Genomic DNA, 21,033 nt, shown 5'->3' on the forward strand with positions numbered 1-21,033 from the left:
GCATTTGTAGATTATATTATCCCACGAAGCTTTGATACATTATTCATCTAAAAAACACCGCGCCCAGCTATTGAAACCGAAGTGCAAAACGTTATTATGTAACATTACCACTAACGTATCAAATTGATAGATCATAGTTATCATTATCATCAGTCATTACATGTCAAACCGAACACTTTGCAGCTAAAATATCAATCGATGATTCTGATTTACCTGAAATTTTTTCCACATATTCTGGGAACGAAAAAAGAATTATATGTTTGGCAGAAATAATTCAGCGTCCATATTTTCGATCTAAGAGTATAATTAAAAACTTTTAATTTCAAATTTGGCACATGCGCTCTTTTTCTGTAGCCGCTGTATAATCAAAAATAATAAAGACAGTTGAAGAAACAAATTCGTATCGGCAAGTGAATGAGATGCCCTTCAAACTGGTGTGGGATTTTTTGTACAATCATTTGATCGTGAATTTCATTTGTTAAATTCTTTGACCGTACTTTTTGTCATTGATTACCAATTGTAAGATTCAAAAATGCATACATTCTTGTATTCATTTACTAATTTTATATTAACCCACCAAGTTTCAATTTTTTTTTTTTAAATTGGTCCTACAATAACATTTTTTGTGTTTTGTATTTTTATTTTATCTGACTTTTATTTTCGATTTTTTATTTGATAACCTCGTTGTTTTTATTGATTAAGTTACTCATCTTACTCTTCTTCAAAATTCTCTTTTCTTTTGTATTTTGTATTTTTATTTCATTTCAATTTTATTTTTTATTTTTTATTTGATACCTACTGTTTGTTTTTACTGATCAATCTATATATTTTACTCTTGAATTTACTCAATTTTTCCTGATGTATCCTTCATTTTGTTACTTTGGTTTTATTGTTTGTTTTCTTTTTCTTCGTGTCCTCGTTGCGTAGTCCTTAGGGGATCGTAGTGTCCGAGGACTTATAACAAACCCGTTTTTCACTCTCTCCCTCTGGTAATATCTCTGAGAAGCATGTCGCGGTGAATTGTTCTTCAGTACAAAGTCTCGCTGAAGTACACAGTGAATAATGACTTTAACAATTTTGTAACGAAAAGTGCCTGTGAAAAAGTATCGGCACGATCATGAAATAAAATGTGAAATTCCACCTTAAAAAATTATCGTGACTCTTCGAAAACGTAAGGTAAGTCACAAACCTTATCGACGAAGCTATCGCCATTGAAGATTGCAGACCGAGGAGCATCGCAAAATTAAACCAGATAAGTTGCCACCAGCGGAACGAGTTTGAACTTGAAATATAACAAAAGTAACGAGAGATTTGATTATATGAACGAAAAACAGCAAGGGCAACTTGAAGTAACGAAAGACGATAAGCATTGCAAGGGAGGGCGGGACAGGCGTCATAACACGTGATACAATGCATCAATCACGAAAGTGTAAGTGACGTTTAGTGTCTTTTACCTGCCGCCGCCAGCCGCTTGAGTCGCATTATACATGAAGGACGTTTTTTCGCTGCTGGACAAAAAAAAAAAAAAAAAAGGTTCGTCGTTTCTGCTATAATTTTCCATCTAAATAGTTTATATGACATTGATATAACATTGTAACATAATAATTTGGACACAGGTGTTAATGTCCGCAGAGGTTAGTACACCAGCAGATAAGAGCATGATTTTTCGATTACCGCTTATATTTCTGTCACAATTTTTGTTTCTGTTTTTAATTAGCTACTGGGGTACTGATAAAGATGGGGTAATACTGTTCAACATTAGAATTACCGAATTTAAATCGATGTTGTTTTTATCAAAACCAAAACTTTACAAAAAAACAAAAATTTACCAAAACCTTCAAAAAATCGTAATGATAGCAAATGTTTATATCGATATTATATAGTTCTGGTGTTAAACGCTATCCCATCTTCCCCCAACCCATATTTGGGTTTATTTGTCTGTATGCCGCTGTACGTGAAGTGTGCAAGCCAAACTAATAACGAAAGTTCATGGGTATCCCACGTCACCTACTAGCGTATGTGTCCTTTTTCTATTTTTTAATTTTTACAAAGTTACTAATGAAAATTGATTCAAACGTGAATGCCAATTGTAGGACCGATTGACAGAGATCACATAACTCATTAATGTAATACTTAAAATATAAAAATAATGTTTTATTAATCCTGGAAAGCTTAATGTCCCCATCATGCTCCGCCCTCATCTATGTACGATTTAACTTGAAGAAAAACGATTCACGCATAGAATTTTAACTTTACACGCACTTTATCGAACTCATGCTTGATATTTCCATGTGAGTGAATGATTGAATGAATGATCGGATACATGCTTATATAACGTAATGTAATAAAGACGATTTCACGTTCGAAAAGATCGTATAAATAAATTAATATTGAAAATTAAATAAATTCGCCGTTCTGCAAGTATTGAAAATTATACTGATACTTTATTTGATTATTAAAAATATCAAGACTATGGGAGTAGATACTATAGATGTACTAAAATCCTGAAAGTATCGTACCTCAATTTCAACTGGTTTTTGAGAGAAAAAAGACTATTCGATTAAATAAACTTTTCTCAGAATTGAGTCGATCGATTTATTCGAAAATTGAATACGATATTACGGGAGTCCAGAGGTTTCCAAAGACATAATGGACAGATTTTTAACTTGGTAAATTAATATCAAAAAAAAGTTTCTTCTTAAATTTTTGTTTTCCACTGTTATACTTTTCGAGCAAACTCATGAAATTATTATTTTTCCATTTCCTATAGATTTTGTGATAACTTATATTGTGTACGAAATTTTTGTTACCCGTATTATTGCAAATTTTACTCCCATATTCGTATAAATAATATACTTAAACGATTCGCTCAAGTGGGAAGTTTGGGAAAAGTTTTTATCAAAATATATCTTTAATAATTTTTAACACGAATAATATTTTGCAACACGGTTAATCTGACAAAACGGTCAACCCAATAGTGCAATCGAGAAAATTACAAGTCTGTACCCATGTGGTCGGTAATACCGCAAAAAGGATTGGAATCCTTATCCAACTATTGCTTCTTCCGGTCTAGCGCATCTTGCTTCGCGTATAATCTCATGATATTTTTTCTGCTATTATATTTCCTACGTGCTGAGCATGGAAAATGTTATCTTTAAAAGCACCCACGTAACTCGGATAAATCTAGAAGGTCTTTTACCGAAAAATTATACTTTCATGATGTGACTTCGCACAGTATTACAGCTGCTTACTCTACATGCAACGATTATCATCTTTGCACTATCTGACTATTGGATAATATGTCTTATTGTTAGAAAGTTGTATTGGAATGTTTTTTCACAAATATTTAAACCAATTCGTCACCATTGACGGCATTGAAGTTAAGGGATTGAAGAAGATTTATTATGGACCTCAATAATATGGAAGAAGGAAAATTTGAAATGGGTGGAAGAGATTTAGAGGTAACGTTTCGACTTAACGGTATTGTGAAAAATTGTGCCTTAATATAATCGATGTAATTGGCAAACGAGAATCCTCTAGATTAAAGCAGCTTCAATTCAAATCAGATTGATTAAATGTCAACAAGCTTTAAAAGTATACGAAAAATTGCATGTCAACTCAGAAAACGGTTGACCGTGCAATTCTTTATTCTTATAAAGGACTTCCGAGCGATCGGATGAGCCCTAAGAAGTATTATTATTTCTTTAGTAACTCATGTTACGTTTTGCATTTTGTAATAACCGGTCAACTATGTAGGGGCTTGAACTTCTTTATTTGAAATTTGTAACGGAGAGATTTACTAACGACCCAATGAATTCCATTTCATCTTTAGTTTATCACATACCGAAACATAAATCTGAACTTCACTCACATTTTGTTTTGTTACTATTGCTCCATCGTGACCTGATTTCACTCAACCTAACTTTACTTACAATTAGCCTGGTTCAACTACAGTAAAACCCAATGCACCAGACCCATCCTCTAGGTTCAAATCTTCCGCACTTCCGTTGGCTCCTCCCTTCGCTTTGCTTTCGCCGAGCGGTTGGCTATATTCCTTGACTTGATTTACATGCCTTTTCCACACTTCTTCTTCTCCTTTCAAATTCGTTGCTGGTATCGCCTTTTCCCCGCGTACATAGTTTCAGATTTTATTTCCTTGATATCCTATTCATTCTTCTTGTGATGCTTTTGGTCGTTGTCCGGAGAACCAATTTCGTAACTCTCCACCTAATCAGTTATTCTCGCATGAACAACAACGTTTCTGGACAGCCTTGTCCGGCATTGTATTATATGTAGGACAGCGATAACTGTGGCATTTCCTAATCAGTAATGCGTAGACTTTGTCATAACATTAAAAATAAGTAACATCGTGTACTCGGACCATAAGGACTGACTGTATCAGCTTCAGTTGTTTGGAACGCAGGGCACAAGGCGAGACATCAGATGAGAAAAGAAGGCGATGTAGTTTGCTTTAACTTTTCATTGCATCTTCAGTGAGGTCGAGAGAGACACCGATATACATTTTGTTTCAACTTCTACGTGCAATCTGCAATCTGCAATCTGTGACCTGGAAGATGCAAGAAAAACGTCCACTCCATTTTCGTAAGCTCTACAGACAATTCTGTGGGAACGACTTACAGATAACTTTACGTGCTTACGACACCATAATAACCAAAGAATGCAATCATACGTGCATTGTGCATTCTGCCTCTACTGTTTTCAATGTCATCATCGATGTTGACCATTCTCCGCTACCTTACACGCAAGGTAAACAGCGTACTGCTAATGATGCTGTAGCTTTAGCTACGACTACCGGAACAGATTCAATAGTACGGTCAAGTGAAGTTATTGACAACCTGCTGATGATTGGGGATCAACTGTATATTTACAGTATATTCGAGCGTGACAAAGTATGACCTGAAACAATTTATTAACCGCATTTGGCTGTATCTGAATTATAATCAAGTCGGATTGTGATAGATCCAGCAATCAACAAAAAAGTCTCCAAGGGATTCTACACGGAAATAATTCATAACAAGCTGAATTTTGGTACAAGTTGCACATTTGGGTATGCAATGTAAGAATTGGGGCGACTGACCACAAATAGTTGTTATTAACTTTATATATTTTGAGTTTTCCTACAAAATTGTTGTTGAGACGAATAAGTTTTGAGACAGAACCGTCCGAAAAAGGGCCAAAATTGGAGAACCCGTAAAGCGTGAGAAGATTACAGTGTTTTACGCGGATTGAGCAAGAAATGACATGAAATTTTCTATCGATTTTGGAAACGTATCCATTAGTCAAATCTGGTTCACGCGATACGCCAGAAAACACAAAAAGGTAGTTTTGGGTAATATTTCAAGCAACTGGCGACTGCCAAATTTAGTATCTTCAATAGTTTTCAAGCTTTCAAAGACTAGAGAAACGCTTTTTGGTAGGGTGTTTTATTCCTTATGGAACGTAATCAGGATATTTTGAAATTGGATGAAATTGCTCGGCGATTTATATAAATATAGCTTCGGATACGGAAAATTAAGTCAGGTAAATGTTACAGGAATGAAAATAAGATGACGAAACGACGAACTGATGCACTACCGTCTTTACCGATTATCCTACATTGAGCGTGAAAAGGTTAAAGAAATCGTTGCTGAGTGAGAAGCCAGTGGCATTGTTCGGAAAAGCCATTCATCGAATGCCAGCCCCATTTCACTGACAGATGAAAAAGACTCGTATGAGGTTCGCATGTGCGTAGATTATCGAGGGGCGAATAAAACGATAAAATCTGATAAATTACACTTACCGAACATTGAAGAACAACCGAACCGACTAAATGGGATATCGTTTTTTATATCATTGAACCTTAAGTCGGGGTTTTATCAAATTCTGATGGCTAATGATTCGCAATTAGTAAGAGTTTCAGCATTTGTTACACCAGACGAGCATTAAGAATTTATGCATATGCATTGTAGCCTCAAAAATGTCTCTGCTGTATTTCAGAGGGCCACAAGTAGGGCTCTTAGCTAGCTGAGATTCATCACTGCTTTAGACTTAACTGAAACCAAACAACTGGCAGCAAAAACAATAAACGGAATCCATGCTCTTTGAATACACGAGCTAGAATCTAACCAGTTTTTTACCACTTTTGAGGGTGCGATTCCTTATGTTGATTTATCGGCGATCTGTATCGAAATAAAAAATTGTATTCCCATTTATTTTTGTAAGTCGTGCTTTACAAATTCTATACGTGAAATGTTACCGATGTTATTTGGCCACTTAGCAGGCTCCTGCCAATCAGTATTTTATATTGCATTCTTTGCACAGTCTCAATAGGCTTAGAAACATCTCTTGTCCGGCAAAAGAAATCGTTTTTCTTCGCATCACGTTACAAACCAATTCAATTCTAGACAGTATCGTCGAGTAAGATCGATATCTTCTGTCAAAATTTTATTCTTCTCATAAAATGGTTCCTTTATTTTTCATGAAATTGTTTCCTACTGCATTATCTGAAGTCGTGTTAATTTGAGATTTTTTATTCAGCCGTTTCCGACCTTATCGCGGGAGTTTGTCGGGACTGAAAGACAAACCGATATACAGATCGACATTTTTATAAAAACCTGCTTTTCGGATACAAGACGTCCGACTTTAGACGAAGTCATTTTTGACCAAAACCAATACTTTTGATCCCATTTTACCATAGATGATGAGAAGTAAAAATATGGTGCAAAACAAGTAGTCTTGTGTAATATTGGTTGTAAAATTAGACTAGAATAATGGACAAATATTTCCTAAGATCTCAAAAGCCTAGCAGTAATCCAAGCACTTGACGCATACCGTGTCCACTTATTGGGAATCAAAACCGCAGTCAAAAGAACATCTAGCCTCGGGATGCCTGATGAACGGTATACACTGAGGACTACTATTTTTGCATAGTATTTGAGCCAGGACTGAAGGTGCGGTATATTAGTAAATATTACCGTCAGAGAATGAATTGAACTAAGGCAAATGCAAGACCGTGATATAGATTTTGTGCAGAAAATACTCAAGACAGGTCAAGTAGAACCAGATACCAAGAAGTGTTTTGAGACGTTTGATTCAGCCTTTGCATGCCACTTATTTTTTTTTTTCGGTCCCGATAACCAATTGGCGAGAACTTTATTTAGGGAAAATCGTATGAGTTAAACACTTCTGAGATATAGTCAAATAAAGAATGTCTTCTCTCGAAGAACATGAGCTTAATAGGGTCATACTTCAGGAATTCTCAGACCCCAGTGTGGCATGCAAGGGTTAAAAGTTTTCGTTATTTTCAAACGTTCGAGACAATGAATAATTGAGTAAGTACCTCGCGTGACACGATTTGATTTTTGAAATATATGTCGTGACAGGTATACAGTGAGACACGAGTTAGCAAATAAAGGCAAATATACAGGGTGAGGAAAGAATATGGAAACCGCGGGAAATCTCACGGGGTTCGGTAAAAAAAAAAATAAAAATTACCAAAGTCAAATTTTAAGTAATTTTTAACAAGTGATTCCACTCCCCTTACTATAGTCGTGTTGTCATTACTGTTTTCAAATCTATCAATTGTACAGTAAGCTCAATCTACTTCAAGGAATATTAACTCCAAATGAACAACAGTTCACCTATTCACTCATTTCATGTATGATTTTATTCTTCCATGAATGAAGTATGAATGCTTATTTGATTGTGTTCCGAATTCAAGATATGTACGAGTATATACAAAAAAGAGGGAAAGAAACTCAATTGAAATACAAGGTTACGATCGGCTGATTGCTAATCATAAATTTATTTGTTTGTTGCTGTATTTTACTTATTATTTCAAGATTAGGGATAGATACTTTTTTTTGTTTAAGTTTCACATAATCCATTTATACAGTGTGACCAACTATATACGCCGAATGCAAATGTGAATCATTTCAGACGCAGTCAAAAAATGCAGTTCGAAATAAAGCCAACAGGAGCACAAACAAGAAATTTTGATTTCATGGTTAAACGTAACTCATCAGCTGGAATTGGGATGATTCACAATATTTTAAACAAACAGGGAATATCAGAAGGATTTTCTTTGATGTATAAAAGATCAAGGAGATTATAGATCGTGTACTCAACGTTTGCTGGAGCAGTACTGGTGATATATAGAGATTCACGATCTCAAGAAAGTTTTTATCATTTATAAGTATCAACAGCACAAATACCATGGTTAACGGTGAAATATAATGATGACGACTGAAACTTTTGTACCTACATTAATGATCGAAAATCCGAAATTCACGAGATACGAATTTTAAGATAAAGAATGACGAGCGTACCGAAGTTGGGAGAATATACGTGTTTTTGACGTCATCCAACCTTTCGGCATTTCGGCCATTCTGTCTTTAGGGGGTTTCGGTATTTCGACCTTTCTAGGCTTTGGTCAGTCGTTATTGATAAATTCGGATTCGTAGATTTTTGACAAAGGCACGAGTCTGACATTTGAAGAACCAACTCTTTGACTCTTCGTTATTTTCGCAATTCAATATTTGCCCTTCGTGATCTTGGCCATTCTCAAAAAAAAAAAAAAAATGTTGGTATAAATTTATTTATACATTTTTGCGTTCTCAATTTTTATTTTTCTACAAGTCATCTTTTCGCATTTATGGTCTCTTTCTACGTTTTAATCCGTTGGTAGTTTGACTTTCGGGATTTCGTCTCGTTGACTTTTTGGTCTTCCGCATATTTGTACCCCACCCGGAAAAACAAGTAGAACAATACAGCGCCCTGGCCTCGACGGACCCCGACAAGGTATAATAGCCCAGAGGCTGGAAACACAAATCACGAGATCTCAGAGGCCGTGTCAGTCCCTCCGAGCCCTTTTCTCAGCTTTCGGTTCCTGAATAGGAACGTATGACTGTCCTCTGCTCCCTTGAGGAGCTTGTATCGCTTTCTCGTTTTATGCGTGTCCAGAATATTTGCAGCCCCAAGGTTCAGGAGTTATTCACCCAAAGCCAGGATTACGCGGAAGCCGCTTTGCGCCTTGGCTTTATCTATTGACTTATTCGCATTCAGACGAATGACTGCTCGCGATAAAGAAAGTTGGCGAAATTGAAACAATTAATAACTAACAACTGTTGAGCGAGAGTATTTCGGTAGTTAGACATTTTCCAACGCAGGCACAGAGAGAGGAACAATCTTCTTGGATTACTAGGATAAACCAACTGACCAACTAAACCAGCTACGGAAAAAATTCCGTTTTGATGTTTGAAATTTTTTTGTTTTTTGAAATTTTTTTTTTTTCTGCAATTAATCGTTTCAATAAGACCTGGATGTGGGATTTTTGAGGTCGCTGATAACGAATCTGGAATCAGATTTTCAAAATTTGAGATGGCGAATTTAATATGGTGAACCAAAATATCAAAAATATCGCTCCAGCTTTGAAATTTTGTAAATGGGAATTATCGAGAGTACTGATAATGAATTCGATATTCAATTTACAAAATTCAAAACAGGAGGTCCAATTACTCATCAGCGACATCAAAAACCCCGATATACAAAATTTCAAAGTTAGAGCGATATTTTGGATTTTTTGATACGCCATAGTGACCTCGCCACCTTGAATTTCGACAACCTGAGTTCAGTTCCGTTATCAGCGACCCCAAAAACCCCGATGTACGAAATTTCACAGCTAGAGAAATATTTTTAATTTTTTGGTCCGCCGTATTGGATCCGCCATTTATAATTTGGGAATTTCGATTCCAGTTTCGTTAACAGCGACCTCAAAAACCCCTGGATACAGAGTTTTGATATATTGCTCGACAGCGCCTATATTTAGGTTTTCCGGCGGCCTAAAGGTTAATGGTTCAAATATGTACAGTATTTTTTTTTTTCAATTTTCAACGTTTGAAGCCATACAGAATATTACGGTAACCGGTAAATCAAACCTGTGAAACGCCGGTTAATAATTCTCTTTAGACAAGGAGTTAAAAAGTGGGGACGGAAGAGTGTCGTTCATTTATTCCATGAGTAAGCCGGCGTAAAGTGGGATCCTTTGGAAAATGACGTGATTAGTGTTGTTCAAATTACATTTTTCTATTCCTATTTACTTCCAGCTATCAACGAAAACAGTTCACTCTCTACACCTCAAAAATATCTGGTCCAACTTTTGACCTGCTGTACTTCGTCGTGGTCTTTTGTATACTCCTTCTTAAGATATTCTCACAGAATGCAATGCATCTGCTTAGCATCAAATAACAGCTCGGTCGAAGAGGAGGTGGCTACCTAAAAACACTTTTAACAACACCTTTAACATGCGAAAACTTGAGCACACCTACATGGGTCGTAAAAGGGTCCCCAGAAGTAGCGCCTGACTTCGGGTAGCATCGTTCCCAGATATTAGGGCACGTTATCGTAAACGATCCGTAGTACCTCATACATGAGATGAGCAACAGACGAAGACAAACTTCGGTAGTTACTAGTTGGCTTCGAGTATAGGAAAGCGTGATCGTAAAACTATCCCACTTTCTCAACCCATATATACGAGTAAAGGCATCGAATCAGATAAACCTCAAAATGACCGTTTTACAAGCTAAAGGGATGGCTTACCGATGTTCAACGGTAATAGCCGAATAAAATTTGCAAAGAACATCTTAGGAAATTGAATAACATATCATAACTCACTGGATTTCATCAAACCTTTCGCATAAGCGGCTCAGGGAGTCTAGTCTTTCCCTAAATTGCTTCGGCTGCATGTTGCAACTCAAGCAGTTCAATTCATTATTATGCACAACAACTTCTGAGACGGTATAAAGTTGTGTTATCGTTTTCGGAATAGACTGATTGTTTTAATGATTGCGTATTGTTATTTGCTACTAACGAACTTTAATATGCGTCAATGTCACTTAAAACTGAATGTAATAACATGATAGAATACTGAAGATTGAATCGCATTTTTACGGATGGAAGGCAGTTTTATTAACGGTTAGATGTGTTCAAAAAGGTGTCAAAAATAACTATACCTTCAAATTATCTAAATCGTGTTGTGAAAAAGAGTATTTGTGTTTTTGCGATACTGAGTTAAAAATTGAATGCAGTTTTGTTAGTTGTTGACAGTGGGAGTGTGAAGGTATCATGAATAGAAGTAGGAAATTGTTAGTTTGTGGTTGCGTTAGTGGACACAGTGGTTTGATTACAACACCTCTATTGGTGAAATTTCAGGGATAGGGGTTCTTATTGAACGTGTAGCTTGCAAGTTTTGTCGCCAAACGTGTTCGCGAGTTTGCAGCGAAGAAAGAATATCGCGCAAATGGTTTTCAGGGAAGAGGAAAAGGGTCATATATAAAAGTGAAAGGTTTGAAACCTCGGTTTAAGGTCTGCGTGTGCTGATCTACAAATGGTCCTTAGCCATTGTAGCTCATACGAAATGTTTCAGAATGATCGACAGTTGTTTTTGTTCAATGTCTACAAGTTTGACTCGGTGGACAAAATAAGAATCGCAGAATTTTCTTATTGGTGTATCACGATTGAATCAAGTGGAATATAGGACGCAACACTGTCTTCAATACAACTGAATTCATCGATTCAGGTTCATCTTTCGAACGAAGTTACTGATAGTCAAATTTTTTTGAGTTCAGCGATACGCCATTAAAATTAATTTAAACCAATGACTAAATGACAGTAATACCTTAAATCAGTGACGATAACTCTGGTTAAGACATTTGAATTCGTCACTCTCTATTGCATTTCACGCCTCTTCCTTTAGATTGACTTATTAGTATCTTTATTCTTCACTGATGGCGCACAATTTCAAAGCCAAAAAAGTTTCCTACTTGCGTGTCCTATGTACGAACAAACAGGATGCTAAAACGTTACTGTAACTTTTTACTACATTAACCAAGTCGTGAATACGGTGCACGTAATTAGAGTTACAATGCGTAGAGGTAAAAATCATTGTTTTTACTGTACATCTCATCGCAAAGATATTTGAAATGTTTACTATTTGACGATTGTTAAGTGTTACCGTGATCACAACATTTTTTTCCGTGTTGGACCTCCAGGTACATTGGACCGTTCTTTAGGAAGGTATAGTGCAAAATTTGTAAGTGTGGAGGAGTCCAATTTACCTGGAGGCCCAATATTTAGCCTGATACTTTTCTCTACTAAAGCTCACCCAAAGCTCTATTTAGTTGATTGTCTTCAGTTACCTCTAGATAATGACATAGTGGAAGTGAGCATATGATATTTCCATCCTGCTCCCTGTTATTCATTCTGATTCATGATGAAAGTGGTTGAAATTTAACACTGTCTTCCTCCGTACACCCACGATGAAAATTTGAAAAAAAAACAACGCATTTTGAACAAATCATTTTCGCAGAAGACTTTACGTTCTTTTCTAAAAATCGCAAGACGTTATGGGGGAAATATTGGAAAAGTTTTAATTGCGAGGATTATCGGAAATCACCCTGCACTGGAAAATGGAGTGCAGTGGAAGCAGATACAATCTCAACTTTACAAGAGAATTTCTGAAGAATAACCGGGATCAAATGCACTTCTAGTTTTAATGACTCACAATCAGTGAAAACTAGTTTCACCTTTCGTATGATGGAAATTCGTAATGAATGTTGAAAGTTTAGTGGATCTGTATTACCTATTTTTACGACGTACAATTATCATGTCTCACGATTTACAGATTTAATTAAGATGAAATTTTTCAATGAATTATTCTGTTGTTATAAATCCCAATGGTAGTTTGTTGAAATCTCAGATGAGATAGTTATAATTGTGATTCTACGGAGCACCTGAAAATGGATTTCGTGGTGGAAGAACCACTGCTTTCATTAATGGCACGACAAATTTTTTTTTATGGCATGCACACTATTCTGATCAATTGGAGGTTCTAAATGGAATGGCATAATTGTCCTAAAGTTTTCCATAATGGGAAGTAGTAGAAGTCTTGGGGCGAGTTGTTCTTGTGATAAGTCGATTTCATCTCGTTCATATAAGTGTACGTACCTAATTAAAGTAAAATGATTCTGTTGCAGCTACATAATTTACAAACATAAAAAGAGATTAGTCATTCTCTAAATAAAATGTAACTCTCGCGTCTGGAACATTGCTGCGAAAACAGCTTTTCTAACTACATCACAAATAAAGGTACACTATGATCAAATTCAACCTACTGAAGTGGCTTTCAAAAGGCGACTGTGAAAGCTTTTCAGCAACTTACAGAATGCTTGTATGGGTGATGGAAGCATTTCTTATAGAGTTTCACAATGGGAAAACGCAGTTGGTCACGTGCGCAACTTAATACATTATAGAAACGTCGACAGATCTCAGCATGTGACCATTGTTACTAATCTTTTGATGACTTTTATTTCTGCAATTCAGTTATTCACTGCCTTTGGCAGCAAGCCTGCCTGAACAACAACAATTTTATTGTTCACATCCCGAGTATTTTTTTTCAAAACACAATTTCATCTGTGGCAAGATTCAACGATACATTAGTGAACACTATTATATCAGCAGTGTGCTTGACGCGGGTCCGTCAAAAAACTTCGTACTCATTTCTCAATTTGTTTTTAAACGCTGCCATTTCATCTCTAACTCACTTCTTCTCTTCCTCTCTCCCTATGATTATGAAGAATCAAAATCTCAGCCCCGAATGACACAACACACGTACAGCGTTTAGAAACCATACCGGCACGCCACGCGAAGCGTAACATACTCATTGATTTACAAAAATGTCAGTTCAGTCCACAACGAATCGTATACCGTGGATATAAGTATAACCCTTTCTGTCGCAGCGTCTTATATGTGAGACACCTTTTTTTAAATCGGTTATCCAATATTTGAATCCCACTTTTTGGCTATTGATGTCATTTTTGTTTTGCATAATTGGACTTCGAAGATGTCAATGTTGATGTTTTGAAAGGGATTATGATTATGCTGCGAATATAGTGAGAGCTAGAAATAAACAAAGTGTTGAAAATGTCTGTTTTTACAGAACAAATGTAATGACGGGAAAGTTGTGAGGACTAGAAAAGTGAAATTCGATAATCTTAGGTTTTTGTTGCTTAAAACCAATCTGATGTAAAAATTTCAAAATTGAAAAGAGCGGATCCAATGTGACGAACTGAAAATATAAAAATTATTTTTATTCATTTGAAATTTGTTACTCGGGGGCTTTTGGGTCGCTGAAAACGAACTCGACGTCAGAATTGTGAAATTCAAATCACGGATCCAATCGTATATATTTGGTGACCCAAATAACCCCTGAATGTGCATTTTCAAGCCATTCCGATCATTTTCACATTTTGAGTCCGCCATATTAGATCCGTGATTTTGAATTTTGAAAATTTCTCAGAACTCACCTCATTTTCGAAATCAACTACCTCGAGAACCCTTATAAACCCAGTTTTAAGGAATTTGACTTCAAGGAAAAATGTATGCTTCAAAGTGATAATGAATAGGATAAAGAAATGAGAAAATACTAAGCGAAAATAGAGACGATGTTAAAGGCATGCACACCGCAAAACAAGACAGAGGCTACAGAGCTTTCGTAAGTTTAGCAAAGTAGTTCGGGCGTTTCTATGAAAACCCCAGTCACGTACTGGACCCCTTACACACGCTTTTTGAAGACATGTATAGATTCGAGTAGAACAGGGATTGCCAACAAGCATTTAAATCGGTGAAGGAAGGAATACTATCAGAAACAATCTTGGCGCATTCAGACACGAGCCACCATTATAGTATTTATGGCCGCAGACGCAAGCCTTTATACGAGGCGGAAGCGATATTATCCCACATTTATGAAAACGGTAAGGCAGGATCGGTATGGCTTGCTTCACAAACCTTTCCTGCACTTTAGAAAAAGTATACACGAATAGATAGCAAAAGGATACGCTCGGAAATGAGAAAATTTTTTTAATACGCACTTACAAGTTGCAAGTTGGCGTAAATGTTAATTTCTGAAAAACATCCCTATTTTCATGGTTTTTCAGTTTTTGTTGGTTAGAAATACTCCGGTCAACTGGATCCAAAGCTCATTTTGAAGGTTTCGAAATTCTCTACAACTTTTTTTTTTTATTGCGTAAAGCAACACGCATCATTTTTTGACCGCCGTATGAAAATTAAATCTCTTATAAAAGTTCAAGCTAAACGTAAAAAATATTTGCTATCTAAAAAACGTGTTAGAAAATTTACAAATTACTGACTTACTGACAAAAGACAAGAACCGTCCAACAAAGCAGTGTTAGAAGAGATACGAAATCTCGTCTAAAATTTGACAATGCCTGATAAAACTTTTTCTAAGTGAATAGGGGGTCGCCTTCCCTTAATTACTACGCATGCGAGTATTGCTTTGATTTCGAAGTTCGATGGTAACTTTTGTCAGCGTTTGTAAAGAGCGTGTTATACTGTCAGGTATTGGATTCTTCCGCACGACACTAATTAGTGGAGGAGAGGGTATCCGAAAAGCATCGGAAAAGAAAGGATATCTAATTGGAAAATAATTGTTGTGTCGAATTTGATAAAACCTAACAATATATTTACAAATTGAATATAAAAAATATGGTAACAACATTACAAGTCGTACTACTATTCGTAGTAGTTTATTTCGAATCGTTATAGTAGTGATGTTGATATTTTCTATTGGTTTATTTGCTGAATTTGTCAGAGTTCGAAATAGTTGTTTATTAGATAGATCGATACTTAGTTGTCTTGACAATTACTTACGTTTAGATATTTGGTTAATGCTTAAAATCGTTGGGTAGATGTTTGTTCGCACCACTTTATTATTATTATATTAGTTTTGTAAATTTATCGTAGCAAATACTTTAGTTTCGTTATATTTGTATGTTGCACCTATTTACCACGTATAAGGTGACTAAAGAGTCACAACAGTAGATTTACTTTCTTATTCCACATGACGAGTAGTTCAACGTTATAGTAATTCAAATTACGTACTTATTGCCGACGTCAGAAATTCGTGGGCCGATACTCGAATCGGCAGTTACGTCCGTTCGCTTGGCCGGTGAGGGCGCCGCGCAAGTTAGTTAGTCTCGAGCGCTCGAATAGGTAGGACGTGTTAGGTTTTCCTTAGACACGCGCGTCGATTATTTCGTCTCGCGTAGTTTTAAGATTTATCCGTTTAACACGGTCGGGGGAGACGTGGTTCACCCTCCGGTTGGGCCGGGGGTGTCGCGTCTCCCGGGCGAGCGTCATTGCACTTCAGCGTTGGTTCCCGAGACGTTGGGACCGCTGTTTGCGCGGCATTGGGCCACCCTGACGCTCCCCACTCCCTGCTTCCACGAGTGCGTGGAAGTTGCGGAGCACGGTTTCTCATGGAGACTTAGATAAGTTGGCTTAAGATCATTGAATGATCATTCAATCTAGTTGACAAGGAACGCACCAGCGGCTGTATTATCCTGTTCTATGATGATCTGATTTGCAGTTAATAAACACTGGTCTTGCTTCGGCTTTTCCCTCTGCACCGTGAGGGTTTTTATGCCGAAGCAAGCGTCCTGTCTTTCCCGCGAAACTGTGTTATTTATTTATTCACCCTCTCACTCACTCATCCCATTCCGATTGAAGTTAGAGAAGAACTCTGGTCAAACGACCAAAACAATGTTGTTGGTTTGAGGACTTGATGTGTACTGATTTTTTCTTGATGATCGAAGAAGGAATTTGGAAAATATTTGGAAGTTTGGAGGGTGTAGGAGTTTGCTGATTGGTCTATTTATCATATTGATCGATTAATTATTGTTTTATTGAAAGTTTTGTACATAGAAGGGAAGTGGGATCGTGCAGATATGTCTTGAGGTTAAACAATACGCGACCCTTCCGTGCCTTCGTGTACCAACAGTCCAGGCAGGCCAGCGTCCACATATGGAAGCCAACTGAGTATTGTAAATGGGTAAAACCTTTGGATAATAAAGGAGAAAAACCCCGCGTTGAAAGTCACGTACGATCCTTCGACTATTTAGTCATATTTCGATATTATTTTATTGCCAAATGTGAGGCTCTTGCCTTTTCTCAATAACTTGACCTGGCTAGGGGTCTACCTTCTATGGAAATCCGAACCGTAGAAGAATGTGTGGACTAAAAATTATATTAATGAAATTTTGCTGATACACAAGCGGTGTCATAGCACAATAAAATTCACAAACTGTTATTTCAAGGTACTGAACCGATCCAGCGGAAATTTTCAAGTTAGTTAATATACGAGAAGCCTAAAATAGGGAAAGCTTTACGTTCGTTCTAGATAGCCCGCCGAATACGACTGTTTTTATAGGTCCTGTCGACATATGAAGGATTTCAAGAGAAAGTTGTTGAATAAAATAGAAAAATGGTACATCGAAGGTGTAGTTGATTGTAGTTGGTCGGCCTTCTCAAAGAAAGCATCGCCTGAATGAAAATCAAATACGTAGTTATTCTGTTTTTATAGGTAGATATGTGTGAATAAATTACTAGCGTGCCAAGTAGGCACAAAGAACTCGTAATTTTGTGTTTCATATCTGAATATTATTTTTCAATCGTTATTGACATCCACTACATGTATACCGATCGCATTAGTTGATTATGAATTTTTCTCCCAAGTAAATATTATAATTGTTGGGCAGTAGTATAGATTTCAATATTTTTTGATGATAAATGAAATAATTCATTAAATAACTACTTTGGTATTTTAGTAGATGAACGATATTTATTTTTTTTTTTTGTGTCTCAACCACTTTCATGTGCGTACTTTACGCGAAATTATTCCACGTGAAATGTTTTTGGAGTCGTTTGTTATTTTCATAAAAAGTGCATCTTTACTGTAGTGTTGCTGTCGGATAAAAATCATATAGTCTGAGAAGGTAACGCGAAATCAGGACAAGTAGTGAAACCAAGTACAAGAAATTCTTCATCATTTTGATTTACGTGAATATATAAGCTATCAAAATCGTGGTGAAAACCGAAAAAAGGACTTTTGTGAGGTCGGAAAAAAGCTCGCACGTGTCGTCAACAAGCGACACGGGCTGAATACAAAAGCAGTCGAATGTAAGCGTCTTTGGATCAGTATATCTCTGAAATTTCTGATCGAGCGAGGAAAAATGTCCGCGCGTTCGAAGATGCGGTCAAGTCGTAATGGCAAGCATGTATCTTCATTATCGTATCCACTCGTTTTCGAACCCATGATTCGATAGATATTATGACGTTTATCCGACCATCATTTCTTTATTGGATTAACTCCGACGGATACCTACAAAAAGTGCTGTTTGTAGCAGCAAAGTAATTCGTAGTGTGAAACCATGTCGATTGGTTTTTTGTACTTCAATGTCAAACTTGAAATCAAAAAATCAATTTCACTTTTCGTGCAGGCATAAGCTGCGTATCGCTGATATCTTAAAGACTTCCTTGTATCAATACGTTTAGCTAGCTTTTAATAATACTGATAATCGCCAAATATCCTGCAAGTTCAATTCTTATTTAGGGAAAATTATTTTCAGCCTTAAGCGCGTATCGTGCAAACAACGATACATCTAACTAATCAGGTGACGAGAGTCCTGAATTTAAAGTTTCTTGTTTCCGCAGGTAAGAAATTCATTTTTCTTAAATTTCGAACGTCTTTACTATCCATGGAAATGCTTGTCATAAACCAAGCTGAAGGCTGAACAGTTTGCGACCTTGCATATTAAGTTCTGCTCTTTGAACGCAATTTGCTCTAGTTCCGAGTTTCCAGTTTCAAACCACAAGCTGCCACACAGTGGGTGGAGTTCTAAATACGCGCGTAATTGAGACTTGCCGATAAGTAGGCAAGTAGATGCGCTCATTTGCTTTTTCAAACCCAGAAAAATTATTAATCAGATTTTCATGTCAAGTGTCGTTTGAAAATTGATGGAATCAAGAAGAACATATCCAAATATATAATAATTATCTGTTCTGATCAACAGTTATTTGGTTATTTAAAATATAGCGTATACGTACAAATAAAGAAGAAGAATTATAAAAATAAGCACATATACGTAAATTTTCCTTTTATTGTGACACTCCGACTATCAGTTACAAGTCTTTACTTACTGAATGTTGTGCACCAATCGCTGTTAGCAATAATGATTGAATGACGAAGCGGGAACACAAGTGCGAGGAGTAGAAAAATCCTTCTCAAGGTGAACTAAGAATCAACGGGTGGGTTCTTTGAATATCGTAGATTAAGCGAAAGAGCAGAGAAATTAATTGTTAAGACAAGCAAAGCGATTTTGATGAATAGATATTGATTCTTTGATTAAACGGATAGGTTTATGTTACGTTGAATATTGCACGAGAAATCTACACGACCAACGGTGTAACGATTTATGTATTCCCCCCTAGAGTCAGAATATCGACTGGAAAGAATTTTACTCGTAGTGTCTGTCACGTGACAGAGGTCTATGCCAATTACAGCTGTCTTTTTGAGAACGCTCTCTCTCAAACAAGTCGTCAACGGAACACGAGATCCTCACAGTAGACCAGTAGTAGAAATCAATAATCTGAATATACGAAGAAAATCGATCCCTGGATCACCGAAACCTCTGACCGGAGTTCATCACGTTGTAACGGATACATAGCCGTACTTTTAACACCGTCCTCTCATGAGATGCACAGCGTAAAGATAACAGCTGAGTTAGAATGTTAAGAAAACTTCAGTCAATAGATGCAGAGAGAGACAATTTTGACAAAGAAAGACGATTCAGAAGCATAGTTTTAAACAGATATACCTTGTTCATCAATAACTCATACCTTGAATAAGTGTCGAATGATTGAATGGATGTACGAATCATTTTGCTCACATATCTAAGGTTGGTATTCCATGTTATGTTTACAACTGGTTAAACTTGAAATTGATAAAAATAATCACTGTTCAATTTCGTGCAAGAAAAGAAATTTGTTTTTTATGTCTGTCGTTCAGTAGAAGACAAACATTACAGCGGTAACGAAAAATCCGTCACCTGGTCACAATTTGATGATCGTAGGTGAGCCTTCGATTTTTTGAAGTCGAGTTCCCCGCGTCGTTTGAGTGCAGCACTCAACGTTTTATTTCATGTCGATGGTTAGCACTTTAGGTTAGTCCGGTCAGATGCCGTAATCTTTATGGGTGACGCCAGGCTGTAGAATGCTACGACGTCACGTGTTTACTCGTATGGTGCTGATACCATCATAGTTTCAGATTTACAATATCCACCATTTTCTTTCTTTTATCGTGTAGCTATTTTACTGTCAAGTAGCCCCATGTTGTAAGTGGAACTTTCCATAATTTTTTTGCTTCTATATTAGTCTACGAGCAAAATTAAAGTATCGCGTTTATTTTTTACCAGGGAAATTTTCGGAGGATGACAGATGACTGAATTTTAACGATATTGTTTTCTATTATAAACTTCTTTATCACACGCGCCTTGAAAACTCGATTTCGAGCTTAACATGCGCGTTTCACAATTGCACACACATTAGGTTCAGAATTGTTGTTCATATCCCAGTTTATAGTAATATATACTTTTTGAGTTCCCTGTATTTTAATGGCATTCATGAAATTGGTCGGATATCCGTTTATACGTAAAGTCTTATATATTAATTCAAGGTTTTTTGATTGGAATAACGGATTAATAAAATAAATGTATTTACTTACCTCTAAACGTTAGAATAATTTGAAACTCAACCCTGCTTTCTAAGTGATCAGCGTCCTATTGTATTGAAAATTTACTGTTTCTTCGCTTTTGAAAAATTTGTCGACTATATGGAGTATAGTAATCTATCCAACCGTGGCGATGTGCTTCCGCTTGAAAAATTGAGAAAATGTAATGTTTTTACATCGAAGAGTCACAGAGTATATCTCAGGTCCGAACTTATGTAGCTTACCTTTGACTAAAATAATATGGAGGATAGATTGACGAGCTACGTAGGTTCGAGGGTTGGATTATAATAGGCGACCCCGGTAATTCGATTGGCAATGTTTTACACGGCGCCTATACAAGCTTTCCGAAACCCACCATCCCGTTTCGGTCACACAGCACACTTAAGCCATGTTCC

General features: G+C 36.6%; 1 long non-coding RNA gene across 1 annotated transcript in view; it reads right to left on the minus strand.

Annotated features, from left to right (window-relative positions):
* Positions 1 to 20,425, minus strand: part of LOC124299246 (uncharacterized) — a 37,644-nt gene extending 17,219 nt beyond the window's left edge. The window contains exon 1 of the long non-coding RNA XR_006906971.1: positions 19,750 to 20,425. This is a non-coding gene — a long non-coding RNA (uncharacterized LOC124299246). The remainder of the gene's footprint in view (positions 1 to 19,749) is intronic.
* Between the last annotated feature and the right edge of the window lie 608 nt (positions 20,426 to 21,033).

Source organism: Neodiprion virginianus, chromosome 1 (genome assembly GCF_021901495.1).
Source record: "Neodiprion virginianus isolate iyNeoVirg1 chromosome 1, iyNeoVirg1.1, whole genome shotgun sequence".
Classification (NCBI taxonomy): domain Eukaryota; kingdom Metazoa; phylum Arthropoda; class Insecta; order Hymenoptera; family Diprionidae; genus Neodiprion; species Neodiprion virginianus.